General features: G+C 41.9%; 1 protein-coding gene and 1 non-coding gene across 15 annotated transcripts in view; one reads left to right on the top strand and one right to left on the bottom strand.

Moving 5' to 3' along the window:
* The window catches only part of UNC5D (unc-5 netrin receptor D), a 610,447-nt gene that overhangs the window by 397,075 nt on the left and 190,915 nt on the right, over positions 1-22,457 (top strand). The gene's annotated exons all lie outside the window — the stretch shown is intronic.
* LOC145519290 (U6 spliceosomal RNA) lies at positions 3,545-3,651 on the bottom strand. The gene has a single exon (XR_014063702.1). It is a non-coding gene; the product is annotated as a U6 spliceosomal RNA (small nuclear RNA).

Raw genomic sequence — 22,457 nt, 5'->3', positions numbered from 1 at the left:
ATATGGTATCTAGGTTGGCCATAACCTTCCTTCCAAGGAGTAAGCGTCTTTTAATTTCATGGCTGCAATCACCATCAGCAGTGATTTTGGAGCCCAAAAACTAAAAGTCTGACACTGTTTCCACTGTTTCCCCATCTATTTCCCATGAAGTGATGGGACCAGATGCCATCATCTTAGTTTTCTGAACGTTGACCTTTAAGCCAGCTTTTTCACTCTTCTCTTTCACTTTCATCAAGAGGCTCTTTAGTTCTTCACTTTCTGCCATAAGGATGGTGTCATCTGCATATCTGAGGTTATTGATATTTCTCCCGGCAATCTTCATTCCAGCTTGTGTTTCTTCCAGCCCAGAGTTGCTCATGATGTACTCTGCATATAAGTTAAATAAGCAGGGTGACAGTATACAGCTTTGACGTACTCCTTTTCCTATTTGGAACCAGTCTGTTGTTCCATGTCCAGTTCTAACTGTTGCTTCCTGACCTGCATACAGGTTTCTCAAGAGACAGATCAGATGGTCTGGTATTCCCATCTCTTTCAGAATTTTCCACAGTTTATTGTGATCCACACAGTCAAAGGCTTTGGCATAGTCAATAAAGCAGAAATGGATGTTTTTCTGGAACTCTCTTGCTCTTTTGATGATCCAGAGGATATTGGCAATTTGATCTCTGGTTCCTCTGCCTTTTCTAAAACCATCTTGAACATCTGGAAGTTCACGGTTCACGTATTGCTGAAGCCTGGCTTGGAGAATTTTGAGCATTACTTTACTAGCATGTGAGATGAGTGCAATTGTGCGGTAGTTTGAGCATTCTTTGGCATTGCCTTTCTTTGGGATTGGAATGAAAACTGACCTTTTCCAGTCCTGTGGCCACTGCTGAATTTTCCAAATTTGCTGGCATATCGAGTGCAGGACTTTCACAGCATCATCTTTGAGGATTTGAAATAGCTCAACTGGAATTCCATCACCTCCACTAGCTTTGTTCGTAGTGATGCCTTCTAAGGCCCGCTTGACTTCACATTCCAGGATGTCTGGCTCTAGGTGAGTGATCACACCATTGTGGCTATCTGGGCCATGAAGATCCTTTTTTTATATAATTCTTCTGTGTATTGTTGTCACCTCTTCTTAATATCTTCTGCTTCTGTTAGGTCCATACCATTTCTGTCCTTGATTGTGCCTGTCTTTACATGGAATGTTCCCTTGGTATCTCTAATTTTCTTGAAGAGATCTCTAGTCTTTCCCATTCTATTGTTTCCCTCTATTTCTTTGCAGTGAGGAAGGCTTTCTTATCTCTCCTTGCTATTCTTTGGAACTCTGTATTCAGATGGGTATATCTTTCCTTTTCTCCTTTGCCCTCAGCTTCTCTTCTTTTCTCAGCTTTTTGTAAGGCCTCCTCAGGCAACCATTTTGGCTTTTTGCATTTTTTTTCTTGGAGATGGTCTTGATCACTGCCTCCTGTATAATGTCACAAACCTCTGTCCATAGTTCTTCAGGCACTCTGTCTATCAGATCTGATCCCTTGAATCTATTTGTCACTTCTACTGTATAATCAGAAGGGATTTGATTTAGATCATACCTGAATGGTTGAGTGGTTTTCCTTGCTTTCTTTAATTTATGTCTGAATTTGGCAATAAGAAGTTCATGATCTGAGCCACAGTCAGCTCCCAGTCTTGATTTTGCTGACTGTATAGAGCTTCTCCATTTTCGACTGCAAAGAATATAATCAGTCTGATTTCAGTATTGACCATCTGGTGATGTCCATGTGTAGAGTCTTCTCTTGTGTTGTTGGAAGAGGGTATTTACTATGACCAGTGCATTCTCTTGGCAAAACTCTGTTAGCCTTTGCCTTGCTTCATTTTGTAGTCCAAGGCCAAGCCAAATTTGCCTGTTACTCCAGGTATTTCTTGACTTCCTACTTTTGCATTCCAGTCCCCTATCAGGAAAAGGGACATCTTTTTTGGGTGTTAGTTCTCGAAGGTATTCATAGAACTGTTCAGCTTCTTCAGCACTGCTGGTTGGGCAACTATGAAACGATGAGCCATGCTGTGTGTGGCCACCCAAGATGGACAGGTCAAGGTGGAGAGTTCTGACAAAATGTGGTCCACTGGAGAAGACCATGGCAAACCACTTCAGTATTCTTGCCTTGAGAACCCCAGGAACAGTACGAAAAGGCAAAAAGATAGGACATTGAAAGATAAACTTCCCAGGTCAGTAGGTGCCCAATATGCTACTGGAGATCAGTGGAGAAAAAAACTCCAGAAAGAATGAAGAGACAGAGCCAAATCGAAAACAACACCCAGTTGTGGATGTGACTGGTGATGGTAGCAAAGTCTGATGCTGTAACAAGCAATATTGCATAGGAACCTGGAATTGTAGGTCCATGAATCAAGGTAAATTGAAAGTGGTCAAACAGGAGATGGCAAGAGTGAACATCAACATTTTAGGAATCAGTGAACTAAAATGGACTGGAATGGGCAAATTTAACTCAGATGACCATTACATCTACTACTGTGGGTAAGAATCCCTTAGAGGAAATGGAGTAGCCCTTATAAGCAACAGAAGAGTCTGAAATGCAGTACTTGGACGCAATCTCAAAAATGACAGAATGATCTCTGTTCATTTCCAAGGCAAATCGTTCAGTATCACAGTAATCCAAGTCTATGCCCCAACCCATAATGAATGGCATTTTGAAACTAAAAACACTTCGGTATATAAACTTTTTTTTTTTTATCACCCGAAGTCCATAGTTTACATTAGGGTTCATTTTTAGTGTTTTACATTCTGTGGGTTTGGAGAAATTAATAATGACATTTTTGCATCATTGTGCTTCCCAGATGGCACTAGTGTAAAGAACCCACCTGACAATGCAGAAGACCTTAAGAGACGTGGGTTCGATCCCTGGGTCGGGCAGATCCCCTGGAGGAGGGCAATGTCAACCCACTCTAGTGTTCTTGCCTGGAGAATTCCATGGACAGAGGATTCTGGCAGGGTACAGTCCATAGGGTCACAAAGAGCTGGACAGGACTGAAGCAGCTTAGCACAGATGCATCCATGTATCCACCATTATCGTATTGTACAGAGTCATTTCACTGCCCTAAAAATCCTCTGCTCCTTCTATTCATCCCTCCCTCCCCACAATGTCTAGAAACCTCTGATTTTTTTTTTTTTAACTGTCTTCATGGTTTTTCCTTTTCCAGAATGGCATATAGTTGAAATCATACAGCACGTAGCCTTTTCAGATTGGTGTCTTTCACATAGTAATGTGTGTTTGGGCTTCCTCCATGTCTTTTCATGACTTAATAACTTCTTTCTTTTGTAGCACTGGATAACACTCCATTGTTGGGATGTACCTGGTTTGTTTATTCATTCACCTACTGAAGGACATCAAGGTTGTTTCCAAGATTTGGTAATTCTGAATAAAGCTGATATAAATACCCATGTTTGGGTTTTTGTGTGGCCATAAATTTTCAGCTTATTTGAGTAAACATCAAGGAGTATTACTGCTGGATCATGTACTGAGAATGTGTTTAGTTTTGTAGGAAGCTTCCAAACAAAAATATGTAATGCTTCATGAATTTGTGTGTCATTGTTGCAAAGGGCTGTGTTAATCTTCTCTGAATCATTCCAGTTTTAGTATGCATGCATGTGTGCTAAGGCACTTCAGTTGTGTCTGATGTTTTGCAGTGCTATGGACTGTAGCTTGCCAGACTTCTCTGTCCATGGGGATTCTCCAGGCAAGCATCCTGAAATGGGTGTCAGGCCCTCCTCCAGGGGATCTGCCCGACCCAGGGATCAAACCTACATCTCTTAGGTCTCTTGCATTGGCAGGCAAGTTCTTTACCACTAGCGCTACCTCCACAGCAAGCATGGTATGTAAACTTGAAGGTACTCACCAAGCAGCAGACATAGGTTTAAATGAAATAATTAGTTGTACGCTTTTCTGAAAATACCTGAAATGTGAATGGATGATAATTCAGCCTTTTCTAAATGTCATGAGCTCATCCCATTGTGAGATGTATTAGAAAGCATTTGTAACTACAGTTGCTTTTAACCTCAACCTTGGGGCACTTCTAACTAAAGGTGGCCACTTTTTAGTGTTTGCCACCGTTGTTTAGCTAAAACCAATTTGCTCTTTTCAAAACAATTCGTTATCCCACACTGCACTTTTTTATACTCCCCAATTAAATGCAAAATCTATCTTTCATAAAAGTTACAAATTATGTCCAATGAAAATCCGACATTTTAATGGTTTTCCACAGATTAAAATTGTAGAGTTCTCAATAAACCCTGATTTACTGATGTTGGTTATAAAATGGTTATTGCTGTTAATAAAGCCTGTAAATCTTAACAGGTTATATTTGCCTTGGACAATAAAACTTGCCATAAAGGCTTAGTGTCTAAGGCTAATTCTGCACACATCAAGGTAAACAGCCTTCTCAGAATAATTCAATGTCTGAGAATTAAAAGCCCAAAGCCAAGCAACTAACAGATTGTAGCCTTGAGCCACTGCATGCTGGGCAATCTTATTGTTTTTATGTCACCGAGGAATCAAGATGGTGCTAGAATTAGAAAGGTCAAGGTCAAGGGACCATGTCTTGGCTATTACGAATAGTGCTGCTATGAATGTAGGGATGCATGTACGTTTTTGCATCATAGTTTTCTTCAGAATATTGGAGTGAGTGAGATTGCTGGATCGTAGGGCACCTCTATTTAGTTTTGGTGAACCTCCATGATGTTTTACATAGTGAATGGAGAATATATGTACAATGGACTGCTACTCAGCCATAAAAAAGAGTGAAATAATTCCATTGGCAGCAACTTGGATGGGCCTAGAGAGGATCATACTAAGTGAAGATGTGATATCACTTATATGTGGAATCTAAAATATGACACCAATGAATTTTATCTACAAAAAAGAAACAGACTCACAGACATAGAGGACAGACCTGTGGTTGCTGTGGGTGAGGGAAGGATTGGGAGTTTGGGATTTGTAGATGCAAACTATTACATTTAGAATGGATAAACAACTACTGCATGGTACAGGAAACTATATTCAGTGTCCTGTGATAAACTATAATGGAAAAGAACATGAAAAAAGAATACACGCGCGTGTATGTGTATAACTGAATCACTTTGCTATAAAGCAGAAATCAATTATACTTCCACTTTAAAAAAATAGTTAGAAAAAAGGTCAAGGGCCTTAGTCAATGAAGTGCAGCTTGGAGAAGGTCCCCTTCTCTCTGTTGACTGATCATTAGGTTAGCATGCTTGTGTAACAAGGCAAGGTCCCAGGAACAGAATGAAAGAATGCACTTTTTGTCTTATAAAATGTGTCAGTCTCACATGTGTTCAAAGCCAGATTATTGGTGAGAGTTGGGGCAGGAGGATGGATTTAGGGAGAGTGTTAGTTACTCAGTCGTGTCCGACTCTCTGTGACCCTGTGGGCTGTCCATGGGGATTCTCCAGGCAAGAATACTGGAGTGGGTTGCCATGCCCACCTCCAGGTGTGTCTGTGGTGCAATCGTAAGCGCGTTTGGCTGTTAACCCTAAAGGTTGGTGGTTCGAGCCCACCCAGGGATGTTTCCTAACCTTTTGGGCTTCCCTTGTGGCTCAGCTGGTAAAGAATGTGCCTGCAATGCGGGGGACCTGGGTTTGATCCCTGGTTTGGGTAGATGCCCTGGAGAAGGGAAAGGCTACTCACTCCAATTTTCTGGCCTGGAAAATTCCATGAACTATATATAGTCCATGGGGTCACAAAGAGTCAGACACGACTGAGCAAGTTTCACTTCACTTCACTTCTTCCAGGGGATCTGCCCGACCCAGGGATTGAACCTGCATCTCTTATGTCTCTCGCATTGGCAGGCAGATTCTTTAACACTAGCACCACCGGGGGAGCCCTGGAAGAACTTTATTAGAGATATAATCTTTAATAATGTCCTTTTCTGCCTAAACATTCCAGAGCAGAGTTGGTTGCTTGCGATGAAGAACCATGAGTATGACTGTGTGTGCCCTGTCTTACCGCTTCAAGGATGCCTTTGATGAGTACCTGAAAGTGTCCCTTAGAACCAAGCAAGTCACTATGAGCTAAATGCTCTTTGAGAGCTGTTGATCTCTTTTTCTTTATCTGTAAAATAAGGAGGGCTGGAAACTCCTAAGGCCCCTTTTGTATCTCTGATTATTCCTATTGTATAAATAGTAGAATCTGCATACTATCAGATTTGTTTTAATAACTCTGTTAGACTGGTGCAGACAGTTTTAAAGTCAGAAGCCCTTTTTCCCTTCTCCCCTGTGAGGATATTCTTAATGAAAGGTTCATTTATTTCAAATTTGTTCATTGCCATAAAACCCAGGAGAGAATCTTATGACATTGAACTGTTTCGTACAAGAGTCACTAGACTATTGTGTTTAACCTCAATCAAACAGACTAGGAAATGAGGATTTTATTTAAAAAAAGGTTCTTAATAATCCACTGGAGAAACGTTGAGATGCCCAAGTTCTGAACGGTGGACCTTAGGTATAAATAATTAATTTGGTGCAACCAAAGCAGAGAGAGAATGTCTAATAGTCCAGATAAACTTTGCTTTGAGGAGACTGACAATGAAGACCTTTGTAGAAAGTGACATTTGATTAGAATGTATAATATTGTAATAGAAACCTAATGGACTCTTGGAAAAGGGAATGTTGAATTGGTTAAATACTAGTAATTAAGTGCCAGTAAATTACTTCTCTAAAAACATGCCTGTAAAAAGAAATTTGCTATCGTAAGAGAGATGGGAAAGTGAGGTTAATATAAGTTATTTAAAAACTGAATGTCTGCAGCCCGAATACCCTCATCATTAATATGGATCCTTAAGTCAGTCTTATTAATGGACTGACTTTTACCACATCCTTATCTGAGAAATTCTGGTTCCTCACTGAGAAAGAAAAGAAGCCATCTAAAGCTCCTGATTCGTATTTATTTTCTTATTTTTTTTCTTGTTCTGTATTCCTGGAGAGGGTGAAATAGGGAAGATAGAATTACATTTTTCAAAGCCAAGGGTAGAGACCCATGACCAAGTGACAAAGGCAGTGTCTTGCCTCTTTTCCTTTTTTTTTATTTTTCCTGCATTCTTCTAGGTCAGCCCTACACGCTCAACTTCCTTTCTTTCTTGCTACTTTCTGGCTGTATTATTTACAGCCCCATCTCTGTGTTCCCCGACTTTTCTTTGTCTGGGAGGTCCTTGACATCTGCCATCTATCTTCCCTTTACTCAGTCTGGGAGAAGCTCTTTTAACCCAGCCAAGTCTGACTTCGTCCCTGGCCATCCCAGGTGACGCTGACTTTGCTTTCTTAGAAATATCTACTTTAATCAGTGTGGCCTGGTCAAGTTAAGGGCTGCAGTTTCTCCTTTCCTCTAAACACTTTAAATTTTTTAATATTTATTGGCATATTGTTGATTTACAATGTTGTGTTTCAGGTATATAGCCAGGTGAATCAGTTATACACATTTCCACCCTTTTTTAGGTTTTTTTCCAACACAGGTCATTGCATAGTGTTGAGTAGAGTTCCCTGTACTACACAGCAGTCTCTTATTAGTTGTCTATGTATAGTAGTGTGTATGTTTATAGCATAACTCTATGAACATTTTTTGTTTGTTTCTCTTTCTTGCCCTACTTCTTGCATTAACTTCTTATGACCTTATGTCATATTTCCTTGAGCTAACTCCCTTCGGGATAGGAAATGCAAATGATGCTTTTCAGTATCCTTTTATACCCTACCCCTCCAACCCCCACCCTACCCATCCCTTTCACTCCCACACTCTCACTCCCCTCACCCTTACCTTAGCAGATAACACTTGGCTTCTGGGAATAGTCTGGAAGCCTCTGTGACTTAGTGGATGAATATTCACACGTCTGCTTTTTGGTACGCGTATGTGCTTGCTAAGTTGCTTCAGTCGTGTTAGACTCTTTGCCACCCAACGGGCTGTAGCCCACCAGGCTTCTCTGTTTATGAGATTTCCCAGGCAAGAATACTGGAGTCTGTTGCCATACCCTCCTCTAGGGAATCTTCCCGACCCAGGGATCAAACCTGCGTCTCCTACGCTCCTGCATTACAGGCAGATTCTTTACAGCTGAGCCACTGGGGAAGCCCGCTCTTTGATATAAATAATAATAAAGTCCTAAATTCAAATGATCACTTTCAAATTTACAAAGGTTTTTCACATATATTGACTCATTTGATCCTTAAAGCTGCTATTTGTGGGAAGGCAAATATAGGAATCTCTGTTTTATGGAATCATTGATTCTGTGGATAATTTCATGGAGAAACTACTCTATCGCCAACATTCACTGTATATGCACTCACTGCCAGGTACTCTTCAGTGAATCCTTCCAGTAACTTTCTGGGGTAGGTGACAGTTACATGCCAGCGGTATAAATAAAGAAACCAAGGCCCAGAATGCTTAAGCAGCTTACTGACTGATTAAGCTACTCATTGAATCTGGAAGGCCTGGATTCTGAGGCTCTTCTCTTAAACTCAACCCGACGAAGCTTCTTTATATGTTGGACATTGTATGCCGAGCGTGAGCCGAGAAAGATAAGAAGCCTGTCGTTTTCTCGCCCACCGTCTTATTTCATGCATGTGCTACTAAGAGTGTGAAGCCGAGATTATGACGTATGTGAACCTGTATGTGTGTGCACACACATGCCAGCCTTCTGCTTTTTCTTTTCCTCCATTTCTGTTTTCTTTTTTTTTTTAATTTATTTCATTGAAATATAGTTGATTTACAACGTTGCGTAACTTTCTGCTGTACAGCATGGTGGCTTCATGTATATACATATATGTGTACATATATATATATATTCTTTTCCATATTCTTTTCCACGATGGTTTATCACAAGATATTGAAGGATATCCCTGTGCTATACAGTAGGACCTTGAGGTTTATTCATCCTAAATATAATAATTTTGCACCTGCTCTTCTCAAACCCCCACTTTATCCCTCCCTCACCGCCTTCCTCTTGGTAACCACAAGTCTATTCTTCACGTCTGTGAGTCTGTTTCATAGATAAGTTCATTTGTGTCATATTTTAGATTACCCGTCTAAGTGACATCATATGGTTTCCTCCATTTCTTTACTCTTGGCTGTGATTCCACGGCTGAGTCTTCCTATTCCCCGATTGCAGTGAAACTCCATCACCCAATGGCCTTGAAATCTGCACCGTTTTCAAGTTCCAGGGGTGCGCTGGCAGAGTTGCTCGGTGCCAGTAACCACTTTGAATAAACTTGGATTGGATGGAGAAGCGGTTGACAAAACATCTCTTTATCCTCCTACCTCTCTTCCCCTCTTTCTTTTTTTTCCCCTGGTGGGAAATTGCATCCTTTATCCTTTCAGAATTTTCCGAGTATGCTCAAGGTTTCTCAGATTGGGAGAAAAGCAAATGGATCAAGAGGGAAGGCAGTTTGGAGGGAAACAGGAGAAGGTCAGCAGTTAATCAGTCGATAGTACACTCTGAAAGGAAAGCACATACACAAAGGAAATGCGTGATTTCTGAGTTAACAGACTGAAGGTGTGGAGCGATTTCTCTATCCTTCGCCTTCTTATGCAGTTTGAGCAGCCATAAACAGTCTTTATATCTTGAATTATGCAGAAGTAAAAGCAGTTTGGGAGGCTTCCCCATAAAGAGCTGCGGTTCTGTAATTCAGCAGTAATGCTCCACGGGCATGAATCAAGAGCTCAGTCCCCATCCTGCTGAGACAGCATGGATTTTAATGCTTCTCAGAAGCACGCCACACGCCATCCTGACTCACTTAGCCGATGTAGACTGCCTTTGTGTTTTAGGCAGAACTTATTCAAACGTCAAACAGAAACCACCAACCACAGCCATCACAGCGTCTCCTGGAACTTTGCCATGATTCCCAAATCCTAATTGTCATCTAGTCTCTTGGAGAAAAGACCCAAGGGGTCTCTTTCTTTAGAGAAATGCCACCATCTCTAATACTTTTTGTTGTTTTTTGTATAAATTTTTTATTGGGGTAAAGTTGCTTTACAATGTTGTGTTAGTTCCTTGCCATACAGCAAAGTAAATCAGTTATATGTATACATATATCCTCTCGTTTTTAGATTTCCTTCCCAGTGGAGTCACCATAGAACATCAGGTAGAGTTCCCTGTGCTGTACAGTCTGTTCTTATTTGTTGCTGTTTAGTCACTAAGATGTGTCCAACTCTTTGTGACCCCATGCACTGTAGCCCGCCAGGCTCCTCTGTCCATGGAATTCTCCAGGCAAAAATACTAGAGTGGTTCACGTTTCCCTTCTCCAGGGGATCTTCCCAACCCAGGGATCGAACCTGGATCTCCTGTACTGGCAGGCAGATTCTTCACCATTGAGCCATCAGGGACTCCCCTGTTCTCATTCGTTATTTATTTTATACATGTGTGCTAATCGCTTAGTCGTGTCTGACTCTTCGCGACCCCATGGACTGTCGCCCGCCAGGCTCCTCTGTCCATGGCATTCTCCAGGCAAGAATACTGGAGTGGGTTGCCATGGTCTTCTCTGAGTTTTTATACATAGTGGTATATATATATGTCAGTCCCAATCTCCCAGTCATCCCAGCCCTCCATATGACTTTTGTTTTTAGTTAACTGTGGGCAATTGAAAAGGTACCCGAGTGCCCTGTGTGGTTTTTCACATAACTGCTCGTCAGATAGAACCTGCCCGTGTCTCCTTCGTGGGGTACTTACAGACCCACAGAATAAGCACCTGCCCCCAGGCACTATGGAGATACGCCCAGCTGATCTTACAACAGTTTCACTTCGGATCCACAATTGGCGTTTGCTGCAAGAATCCTCGATGGCCTCTTTCATCGCCCTGTGTAGCTCTCATGCTTCTCCACTCTGTTCAGCATTAAGGAGCCGTGATCTTCCCACATAGCTGCCTTAGGGTCAGCACAGTCGGTACACCGGGGGTGAGAGCGACTTCATGAAACTCCTCGAGCTTTGGCTGGCGCAAGTCACGGTGGCTTCCGCACCACAGATGACAGGCCCGCCACCCTAGCTTAGCACGGCTCACATCTGCACATAACTCCGATTCACTTGGCCTTGTCAGTTAAGCCTCCAAGAAAAAACAGCCAGCATTCAGAGCCGAGCAGCTCATCATCCCCTGCCGCGGTGAACTTTGATTTAAATGTAACCGAGTCTCTCTTGGCTCTGGCTTAACTGAATCGGAGCTGTTCTTTTAATTGTTGATTCAGTCTCGCCTTACAGACCTGGCTGTCAGTCCTCCCATCAGAACCTCTTTCTTGATGTGTTTATTCATCGTGCATGAGGATGCTCATCCTCTGTGGACACCACAGCGCCAGCCCTTGCTAGTCACACGTGATGGTTTAAATGTTGATTTCTGTGTGCAGGAAGTGTCACATGGGTGATTCAAGGACCATCTCCATAGTAGCATTTGGCGATCACCTTGGCAGCAACAGCGTCCCCTTTATCATAAGGGCTTCCCTAGTGACTCAGACGGTAAAGAATCTGCCTGCAATGCAGGAGACTCAGGTTTGATCCCTGGGTGGAGATTCTCTGGAGAAAGGGAATGGCTTCCCAGGTGATGCTAGTGGTAAAGACCCTGCCTGCTGATGCAGGAGACATAAGAGACATAGGTTCTATTCCTGGGTTGAGAAGATCCCCAGGAGGAGGGCATGGCAACCCATTCAGTATTCTTGCCTGGAAAATTCCATGGACAGAGGGTCCTGGTGGGCTACAGTCCTTGAGGTCACAAAGAGTCGGACACGACTGAGAGATGAACACTTTGCCTTTGGGAGGTAGCTATGGTATGTCACGGCAGGGGAACACAAGACCAGATCTGTCTAGTACCACCCCAGTTTGACAGGAGCAGTCAACTGGTACATCAGTTCTGTATGAGCCTATCAGTTTGATCTTTCCTTGTCATCTATGTAGTGCTTGAAATGTTAATTACCTTAGTTAACAATATCTGTGTATGTTTAGAAGGAGTAAAGTATTACGTGGTAATGAACATCCTATGGTTGCTTGGGAAAATGTTTCCTTGATAGGCAGAGAAGTCACATTCTCATTTTTAATTATTCAAATATAATAATAGGTGATAGGAGTTGGTGCTGTAGAGGAGTGATGGTAATGACTGATCAAGAGAAAAGATAACAGAGCTCATGGGAAGAAAAGCCCTCAAGGGAAATGGAAGCTGACAAGTGCTGGATGATATGTATATGTCATTTCACTCAATGCCATGATCCTTCAAGATGTTAAATCCCCAGGAACGACCATGGCTCTTAATTACCATATACTGAGGACCTCGGGCCAGGCCCTCTGCTAGGCACTTGCCATATGTCATCCTGTTTCATTCTCACAGCCGAGTTAGGTACTGTTATTATCTTCGTTTTATAGATGTCAAAATTGAAGCTGACATTAAGTAGCTTTCCTGAAATTTCTCCGACATGAAGGGCCAAGTTCTCTTTGATTTCAAAGCCCAAATCTTGAGACAGCCCTATAGTTCTTGTTATTTACCACACGTTGTGTGCTTGGTAAGTGAGGAAGTAGTGGCTCGAGCAGGGGTGTATCCCATTCCAATACTGGATCCTTTCTGTTCCATCACAGGACCCTCCCATGAGTGCTGGGTCAGCTTTGTTGTACCTGACATCAGAGTGTGATTTAAAGACAGCTTATGGGTAGTCTCTTAGTCTAATAAGCTTTCATCTCTTACTAGTTCAGTTGATGGCTTTTTTGCCTCAAGGAATGAGACCCAGTCAGTATTCCTAACAAGCCCAAGCATCCATCAAATGAAAGGAATATATAAATAACTATCTCAAGCAGAGTGTGCAGCCTATCATAATGTAACAGTGATAAAATAGAAGGGATGTGATTATTTCTGTTGGCCAGAGTGGTCAACCAAGACTATGCCAAGTATAATTCCCATAGAGGTTTTGAAGGATGAATAAGAGGTCAACATGGTGGAAAGTTGCACAGAGTATTCAAGGTGTAGGATCAGCTTGGTTAAAAGCAGGTGTATGTCAAACAGCATGGTTGGCCAGGAAGTACAGGGAATTTTGTTTTGAGAAAGCCCAAAGGACTTGGGGGAGCCTCATTGGAGTGGAGACTCATGGAAAGCCTGGTTGGCCATCTGAAAAATGTTGACTGTTTTTCTTAAGTTTTTAAAAAAATTCTATTGAAGTATAGTTAATTTACAATATTGGATTAGTTTCGGATGTACAGCAAAATGAGTTGGTCATACATATTTATGTATATGTCTGTATTTTCCCCGTCCTTTTGCATTATACTTCATTACAAGATACTGAGTATCATTCCCTGTGTTATACAGTTAGAGAATGTTTGACTGTTGCTCACTGGTGACAGGGAGCCAGGGAAGGATTTGAGTCAGAAGTAAGATGCTAGATTTATGTGTCTACTTTTCCAATGTCCTGCTACATTTAGTTCAAGGACCCAATAGTTAGACAACATTAGGGAAGCACATAGGAAGTCGTGAATGTATGTGTCTCTATGTCATCATTGGAAGTGACTTTTTTAAAAAGCCATTGATTTGTTAATAAATAACTTCAGACTTGCAGAAAAGTCCCAAAAGTAAGACCCAGAAATCCACAGAGGAGCCTACTTTCAATAATGCCCTGCCAAGTGCTGGGAACACCATGCCTCCACTGTCTGGGCAAGAGCAGACCTGTCTTTCCAAGCCCTCTTGGCATTTCTGCCGCAGGGGTCGCTTGGAGCCGGCAGGAGGGAGTGTTCAGGATGTAGACATCTGTGGTCACCAGCCTTAATGCTGCAGCCTTTGGAGCATGATGGCCTTAACTCGCTCCATTCACTCCGCCCAGCTCTCCTCTTGGGCGCCCTTCTCCCCTCTGCTCAGAACAAAAGTGGCAGCAGAAGAGAGGGGTCAGGCAGTCTCAGGTCCTTCGATGCCCTACACCAGCCCTTCACCTCAGCATTCAGTGTGGACTTCCCAAACAACATGACAGCACCTTTGAAGGTCTCCTTTGCCTCCTTTGTACCTTGCTCCTCACTTTCCTTGAAACAACCTTAGATCTTGCTGTTTCCCAGAGACTCTGAGTCCATTAGAAGCAGGCATGAAGCTCGGGATTGTCAGGCTCCCCCAGTCATGAGAGAGCTTCACGAAAGCCTGGGTTCTGGACTGACAAAGGACAGTGGAGTGTTGTCATTATTGTTTCCATGAGGCAGGAGCTTTTCATCCAGACATCGTAGATATCCTCTCAAAGGCTCTTGAATACTGCAGCTCTGGAGAGAGCTTTTGTTTTCTCCCGGCTCACTTCTGCGACCAACTCATCCTGTGAAGGAGCCTCTCCTTGCATCCTCCCCCCACCATTTTCTCAGTTACCCTTGACACCTGCTTTTACCCTGTATACACTTGTTCCATGGGCCTCAGTCAGGTAAGCCTCCCTGATGCTATTCCAGCTTCCCTGATCTCCTGCGTCTGAAGTGCTACGGCTATTATTCCTTTCATTTGCTTGCTTTCAAGTCTGAAATTTTGCTCACATTCACTTCTGTACCTGGACCTAGTCATGCTCTTATTATGAGCTTTTCATCCCTGAGTTTCCCAGTTCCTCTTGCCTTCCTGACTTCCAGTAGCAGCTCTGGACCCCTGAAAAAATTGAAGACAGCTTCCGTCAAAGCTAATCCCCTTTCCTTTTATGATACTGGGCGGTCATTACTTAGGCTCCAAGGGGCATAAGACAGAGCTGGGATTCTCAACCTCAACACAGTGGACATTTGGGGCTGGATCCGCTTTTGCTGTGAGGGTCTGTCCTGCTCTATGTAGGATGCTTATAGCAACCTATCAGATGATATTAACATCTCACACCTTGTTTTGTGACATTCAAAAATGTCTCAAGACATTGCCAAACTTACCTGGTTGAGATTCCCTGGTCAGTGTGTTGGTTCTAGTTTCAGTTCAGTTCAGTCACTCAGTTGTGTCCGACTCTTTGCAACCCCATGGGCTGCAGCACGCCAGGCCTCCCTGTCCATCACCAACACCTGGAGCCTACTCAAACTCATGTCCATTGAGTCAGTGATGCCATCCAACCATCTCATCCTCTGTCGTCCCCTTCTCCTCCTGCCTTCAATCTTTCCCAGCATCAGGGTCTTTTCCAATGAGTCAGTTCTTCGCATCAGGTGGCCAAAGTGTTGGAGTTTCAGCTTCAGCATCAGTCCTTCCAATGAATATTCAGGACTGATTTCCTTTAGGATTGACTGGTTGGATCTCCTTGCATCTCACTAAGATTCTACTCACAGTGTCTAAGAGAGTGGCTGCCCCAAAGCGGGTGCTCAAAATTTTTTTCTGACTTGAGCCCAGCATCAACAGATAGTTGTTAACATATACCTACTGACCTGGGATCATACAGCAGGTAGAGGAAACCATGGTGTATTCATCTCTTTATAGCCAGCCCTGAGCTGAGTACCTGGTGTAGACTAGGCACTCACAAGACATATGTTGAAGCAATGTTTAAAGGAAAAGAGGAAGCAAAAAGTTCCAACAAAAATGGCTGTTAGGTTCTACAGATTCATCAGGGAGTTCTGTGTGTTGGGTGGGTGTGCCCTGAACTGTGAAGGATGTGATGAAGCCATGTAAGAAGAGCTGGATAAAGAGGAAACCAGTGTGAGCAGCATGGTGAGTCAGGCAGCCGGAAGTTCTCTTCTCCAAAGAGATTATCCCTGTCTACACTCTGTCTCAAGTAGCCCAAGTTACTCCACATGAAAAAATAAAAGGCACATTGCACGGGACTTGAACCTATGGATCAAAAATGCATGTCATGGATTAATCACATGTGGCCACGACCCTGCTGGGGAAATCACCTCCAAGTAGGATGGTGGTACAACGTATTCCTGCAGGTTGCCTCATTCTCTGCTAGGGCAAATCCAAGACGGACATACTTATCCCATAGCTTCACTGGACATGACTGTAGAGAAAATGTGACATGTTAAGTGCAGGAGGGAGATCAGGGTTTCAGACCCCCTTCTCAGCTTCATAATTAGGAAAACTAAAATCCATTGTTTTGTTTTAATGACATCATTGCCTTTTCTACTTGTAAAGCGAGAAGCTAGGGAAAAGCAATCTTTGGGGGACCTTAAAATCCAAGGGAGGCATTATTTACTAAATCACGATATTTCAAAGCATAGATCTCAGAATAAATCATAAGTCAGATAAGAGTTCAGTACAAGCATCTCCTTTTATTAGCTGTTTGGTCTTGGGCTAATTCTGTAAGCTTTCTGAACTTCTGGGTTTTCTTGGCAAAATGGGATAATAAGATCTCATAGGGATGCTGTGAAGACTCATTCAACTGAGATCATATCATTATAACATTTACCTGAGTTCCTGGCACTTAGCACAATAAATGGTTATTACTAATAGTAGTTGTGTTTAGATGATAAACTCCATTCACCTTTTACTGCTTTATTTTACTATTTCTTCATAGTGTATGACTGGCCTCTGTGGTGTTCTCACGTTGTGAATACGCTGTTGACATGAAGCCGTGTTGAAGCTTGCATCCACTTGTCTCTCTTCCTAAAGCATGTGATCCTATTTCATCCCTATCCCAATTAACCTGTTCTCATCACAGTCCCAACTAGGCTAATGCATATTTTCCAAATGGCTGTGATCTCCCTCAGTTTTCAGGATGCAGAGGCAGTGGGAATCATGTGTTCTCAGTGACAAATTCATTTATTTTTCAAAGCAAAACAATGAAGTATGTGAACAACTTGATTTTGTCATTGGAAGTGCTCTGTACCAGTCAAGGTGGGAGATCAGGATCAATATGATGAATGGATCTGAGCTCCAAGTGGTAGAATCAGCAAAGAGGATAAATTATCACCTCCCTCCTGCCTCTTGGATGGTAATTTCTTCTCACTGTCTCATCTGTGATGGCCAACGTTGTGTTTGCCACAGCAGCTGTCAGACCAATCAGAAACCACACCTGGGAAGCATTTGGTCAATACATCCAGTGTTTCCAGTTCGGAGTCATTTTTATGTTTGTTTGTTCCCCTTATTACTTTCTCTGGCTGAGTAAAATCTCTATTACTTTGGGCTCAGGAACAGAGAATGGACTGTGAACACCCGAGGCGTACATTTTATTTTATTTTTATTCTTTTTTGTGATGACTTCATTATTCCCTTATGCCTGAGTTTTTTCCCAAAATTGTTTTTTTTCCCCCTTTTTCTTTCTTCAGCATCATCTTCTTTGGCTTGCCCATTTATTGAGTCCAGCTGCATGGAAGTGACCTTATGCCAGGGCTTGACCTTTGTTCTTCAGAACAGCAAAGGACTCCCAGACTTCTGGATTTCATAGACAATATTAACCCCCTCCCTTCTCTGTGAGAGAATGGACTAGCTGAGTGTTGGCAGCTTTTTATTTTTTCCAGGAAAGGATGTTAAGACATAAGAACCTTTTTCTTTTTTTCTTTTTTGGCTGCATTGCACAGCATGTGGGATCTTAGTTCCTTGACCAGGGATCAGACCTCCACCCCCTACATTGGAAGAGGGGAGTCTTAACCACTGGACAAATAGGAAAGTCCCAAGAGCCATTTTCTATAACTACTATTTCGTGTAGAAAAAAAAAGCATTTCACAGCAACATACAATCACAGAATTATACATTTTATTTTTTTCACTGAAATATTTACACTATTGTGTTAATTTCTAGTATACAGCAAAGCGATCTGATACACACACACACACACACACACACACATGTTCTTTTCTATTATGGCTTATTATAGGATATTGAATATAGTGTTATGTGCTATACAGTAGGTCCTTGTTGTTCATTTTATATATATTAGTAGTTGCATGTATCTATTAATCCCAAATATCTAATTTATCCCTTTCCCACCCACTTTCCCCTTTGGTAACCTTAAATTGTCTTTTCTGTGTCTGTGGATCTGTTTGTGTTTTGTATATAAGTTCATTTGTGTCATATTTTTTAGATGCCACACGTAAGCAATATCATATGGTGGTTCAATTGCTCAGTCGTATCCATCTCTTTGCGAACCATGGACTGTAGCCTTCCAGGCTCCTGCTCCCATGGGATTTTTCCAGGAAAGTGGTTTTCCATTTCCTTCTCCAGGGAATCTTCCCAACCCAGGGATTGAACCCAGGTCTCCTGCACTGCAGCCAGATTCTTTACTGACTGAGCTACCAGGGAAGCCAATATCATATGAGTTTGTCTTTGGCTGATGTCACTTAGTATGATCATCTCTATGTCCATCCATGTTGCTGCAAATGGCATTATTTCATTCAGAATTATACATTTTAAATAAACTTAGCTTTACAAACCAATTTTTAAAATTTATTTATTTTAGTTGGAGGCTAATTATTTTACAATATTATGGTGGTTTTTGCCATACGCTGACATGAATCAGCCATGGGTGTACATGTGTTCCCCATCCTGAACCCCCTCCCCCCTCCCTCCCCATCCCATCCCTCAGGGTCATCCCAGTGCACTGGCCCTGAGCGCCCTGTCTCATGCATTGAATCTGAACTGGTGATCTGTTTCATGAATGGTAATATACGTGTTTCAATTCTAATCTCTCAAATCATCCCACCCTTACCTTCTCCCACAGAGTCCAAAAGTCTGTTCTTTATCTCTGTGTCTCTTTTGCTGACTCACATATAGTCTCATCGTTACCATCTTTCTAAATTCCGTATATATGCGTTAATATATACTGTATTGGTGCTTTTCTTTCTGACTTACTTCACTCTGTATAATAGGCTCCAGTTTCATCCACCTCATTACAAACCAGTTTTTATTGTTTTCATTTGTCCTCTGTAAGACTAAAAGTCAAATAGCCCTTGTATTTTGTGAACGAGTGGTGCATGGCACCTGTCACCTTCCTGCAGGCAGCAATGGCAGGTTAGAATTAAGAATACTGCTCAAGGCTAGCTATAATGGAAGGAGCAATTAAAAATCTCTTTAGTTCTTTAATCAATTCCTCTGCATTATTCTTATTTTCAGGAATGCCTTCTTCACATTGTGTCCGTGTTTTTGCTATGAAATCAGTACTGCCTGGAAGAGAAATGAGCTTACATTTCCATTAGAAGAAACAGTAGTGATCATAGCATCCGAGTCTGTGTAGATATTTATTAGAACATGAAGAAAGAGCCAGACCCCGTGTTGCCCACAGGTTCTCCATGAACATACGTGACGGGCCTTGAAAATTGATGTCATATATCATCCTTCACAACGTGCACGACCCGTGATGATGGTTTTAGTTTTACGTTTGATTTGCACCTTCGTGCACAAAAGGCCTGAGCTCTGGAATCAACAGCTGGGAGTTCAGACCCTGCTTCTATCAATCACTGGCTGTACGATCTTATACAACTTCTTCCTCTTAAACTGATTTTCTCACTTATAAAAACAGGTGTTGCCAATGCCCACCTCTGGAGAGTCCTGTGATATAAATGAAAGGATGAAGTTAACAATGATAGGTACACTGCTTGGCACATAACCTTTGGGGATATAAAGGTACTTCTTTATTCTTTTTTCATTGCAACTCCCTTTTAAAGGGAATGCCTAAACAGGACGTTTCAATATCATTCTCTGCTAGCTCAGATGGTGTAGAGTCAGCCTGCAGAGCAGGAAACCCAGGTTCAATCCCTGGGTCAGGAAGATCCCCTGGAGAAGGAAATGGCAACCCACTCCAGTATTCTTGCCTGGAGAATCCCAGGGACGGGCGAGCCTGCTGGGCTGCCATCTGTGGGGTCTCACAGAGTTGGACACGACTGAAGTGACTTAGCAGCAGCAGCAGCTGAACAGGGCGTTTCAATACCATTCTCTGCTAGCTCAGATGGTGTAGAGTCAGCCTGCAGTGCAGGAAACCCAGGTTCAATCCCTGGGTCAGGAAGATCCCCTGGAGAAGGAAATGGAACCCACTCTAGTATTCTTGCCTGGAGAATTTCATGGACAGAGGACCTGGCAGGCTGCAATCATGGGGTTGCAGAGTCGGACACAATTGAGCAACTAAAACCATTCTCAGTCTCGATCTAAATTAACTAATTGCTATGATTCTTCCCTCTCCACCAGCCAGCTGTTTTGAGTCATGTTCTGTATATGTATTTGCCTACATACTCCTCCTTGTTAATTTATTCTTTAAAATAGGGCCCTTTTCAATTACAGGAATGTTAATTATTATTTTTCACCCTTAATTATTGTAATCTGCTACAGACTTACTTTGCGTGTGCGTACGTGTGTGTGTGTGTGTTTTAACCCAGTAGTCTGTGAACTTCAGCAGTCTCTCCTAGCCTTTTATCTATTTTCCAACAACAGCATTTCATTTCCAGCCTTGACAGGGCATTCCGCAGTGATGAGCTATACAGCTGCTTTCCTGAGAAACAAACTTCCCTTGATTTTTGAGTGTTCTGGAGAGGTTGGTACAGTATTATAAAATATCTTTAAAACTCTCTCACTTGGAAAAAAGATGTTAGAAATGTGTCTTACAGGTTCTCTTTTATCAAATGTTTAACATAGGGTCTGGCACTTTGATGGGCTCCCTTCGATGTTCTCGTGGATATCTACATAAACCCTGATGGTTTATTTACTACTGTAGCTTTTAATGGAAATGTAAAATAATTTCTCTTCTGGGCAGTACCGAGTTTCATTGCAAACCCATCCACCAAATGTGAAATTCACATAAAACGCCAAGTTGCACGTATCGCAGTAGCTGGGACTGGTCGCTGCCTATTGTTGATGGGCTAGTGTATTTATGGTTCTTGTACACATACTGTAAAATGTAATGTGGCAGGACTGCTCTATTGTCATAAAACAACATGGTGCTCGAGGAAGGAGAAAAAGGGGCTGGTGAATTACAGCAGTCATTGTACCTTGTTTCCCATTATTGAAAATGGAGTATGATTATTAAATGCGTGCAGTGTGCATTTTACACACTTAGTGATACATCTTGCTTTTTATGTGGGTCTGGAACATCAATATTTGCTTTACTTTTAGGGAACATTAGTTACAAATACAATAAGTGTGTTTCATTTTTCACTGAAGACATATTGGCTTCAGTTCTCAAGGCAGAGTGTGCAATCTCTGTCCCAATGATTATTGATCTAGAAACTCTGTTGAAAGTAAGCAAGACTGGTTTTTGTAATAAGCAAGTGTGGGTGTTGCTGCTGCTCACTGAGACACATGAAAGTGAAGTGAGTAGCAATAAATAAGAGTTTAATTAAATTGCTCCTTGGCAGATAGTGGGACTATTTCTCAGCTTTGGTTTAGAACCTGTGGGGTCTCTTTTTCCTTTTGATGTATATCTGGTCTTCTCATCAGTACAAATGGGAACTGTGAACAGACCCTGTGTCCCATTGTGCCTGCCAAATACCACGTGGAATTTTCTCCCTTGGGCTACTCAAATTTTTTTAAATGTAAAGAAAGAATTACAAGTCTCCATGTACAAGAAAGTGTCAAGGTACTCTCAGAGTATCTTATAAATGCTAAAATAATCAGGATTTCTTAGAAGCCCATAAAATATCCATATGTGCTTTGTGTAGGACTTCGTTTCAGATTGTAATTACAACTGAAAGATTAAAGTATACCCTCCCCTTAGAATTTAATTCTCTGATGAGCTATATGCATAGACGTGACTATGATGCTTGGTAAACCATGGAAACCGTGCTCCTAAGCTAGAAATGAATGAACAAGATTAATTATATTCTGTACGGTATTGCGTTGATAGCAGGGCACACGTAGCCTTCAGCTCATTTGGATTCAAAGCTGTATGAAAGATATGAGTGTTTGGAAATGATTAAAGTCGAGCTAGCATGGTACAATTTCCACTCGCTGTGTTGCTGTTACTTTCCCTAGAGCACAGGCTGGGGATATGTATCATGCAGGCATTCTCAGTACTCTAGCAAAAGAGATGTTTCATTATCTCTCTGTACAAGTTCAAACATACTCTGGATAATATGATCAGGCAAACCTACGTGCCCATGTAAGGACCAAATATATTTATGAAACTGCCTTGCTGGTTTGTAATTGCTTGTGTTTTCTCCCAGACATCAAATTTGTTGGTCCTGGAGATTAATTCGTTTAGTAAAACTCGAGACTGGCTCTGAGCACACTGGGAAACAGTGCTCATAACCAAGTATGTGTTAGCTCTACTAGTCTGTAGTAACTGAAGCCCCATGCCCACAGACCCCTCAACACCCATCAACTGATATTATATTAAGAAACGGTTAAAAAGGCAGCAACTTCATTTATCTTTCTGAATCAAGCACAGATGTAAATAAAATGTATGTAAGGATTTTTTTTCTCTTTATTTTTTTTATTGAAGTACAGTTGATTTGCAATGTATTGCTTTTCAGGTGTACAGTAGAGTGATTCAGTTATGCATATAATGTAGCTATTCTTTTTCAGATTCTTTTTAATAAGCTTTTTATATTAGAGTATGTCAATTGACAATGTGATAGTTTCAGGTGGACAGCAAAGGGACTCAGCCATAC

This window comes from Giraffa tippelskirchi, chromosome 8 (assembly GCF_054371585.1).
Source record: "Giraffa tippelskirchi isolate mGirTip1 chromosome 8, T2T-mGirTip1v1.2.pri, whole genome shotgun sequence".
NCBI classification, from domain to species: Eukaryota; Metazoa; Chordata; class Mammalia; order Artiodactyla; family Giraffidae; genus Giraffa; species Giraffa tippelskirchi.
Note: the sequence above shows the minus strand (reverse complement) of the source record. Positions and strands in the feature narration are given on the sequence as shown.